This window comes from Wasmannia auropunctata, unplaced genomic scaffold (assembly GCF_000956235.1).
Source record: "Wasmannia auropunctata unplaced genomic scaffold, wasmannia.A_1.0 LD336078.1, whole genome shotgun sequence".
In the NCBI taxonomy this organism is placed as follows: Eukaryota; Metazoa; Arthropoda; class Insecta; order Hymenoptera; family Formicidae; genus Wasmannia; species Wasmannia auropunctata.
In genome coordinates, this window is record NW_012026812.1 from 972,352 (window position 1) to 973,015 (window position 664).

The 664-nt window shown below is 40.5% G+C and overlaps 1 protein-coding gene across 1 annotated transcript in view; it reads right to left on the minus strand.

Moving 5' to 3' along the window:
• LOC105449093 overlaps positions 1–664 on the minus strand; it is a 12,330-nt gene that overhangs the window by 10,223 nt on the left and 1,443 nt on the right. The gene's annotated exons all lie outside the window — the stretch shown is intronic.

The window sequence follows — 664 nt, forward strand, 5'->3', positions numbered from 1 at the left end:
AGTTCAGACGTGTGCTCTTCCGATCTATACTTAAACTTTGAAGGTTCGTAACTCAGGAAGATCTCAAGCAAAAAGGGTTTGTAACCAGTGTTTCAGAAACGTCTTGACACCAGCTTTAAGAATATGTAATAGAAAATAGGAGTTTCCATTTAAGATTTCTGTTAAAATTAATAGAAGCTCTCACATTTAACTTTTATTTTATATAAATGTAACTGTATGCCGATAACCTTTTCTATCAACACTGCCTTACCACAGACACAAGCGAGACACTTCCGCTTTCAGCGACACCTCTGTTCTTTCATATACTTTCTTTCTACTTGTGTGTATGTGTGTCGATCGCAGCCATTATAGTCAGTCGTTGTATCGAGCACGTGCTGAGAGCATCGCCTCTAATAAATAGTTCTGTTCCTTTATCAAATGATAAAGTTCGTGTACATTATCGTTCACCCATATCCACATAATTCAACAGGTTATGGGCCTAGGCATCGCGGCCAGTGAACGAAAGTACATGTGAAAAGCGAAGTTGTAATCAGCTCAAATAATTCGAGAACCGGCGAAACGTCGCCATTGTTTCCCTCACGGCACTGCACACGCCGGCGAAGGACCTTCTTTCTCATTCTCGAAAAAAAACCTCTCCGTGCTCAATTTTTTTCGTGAACGCCTT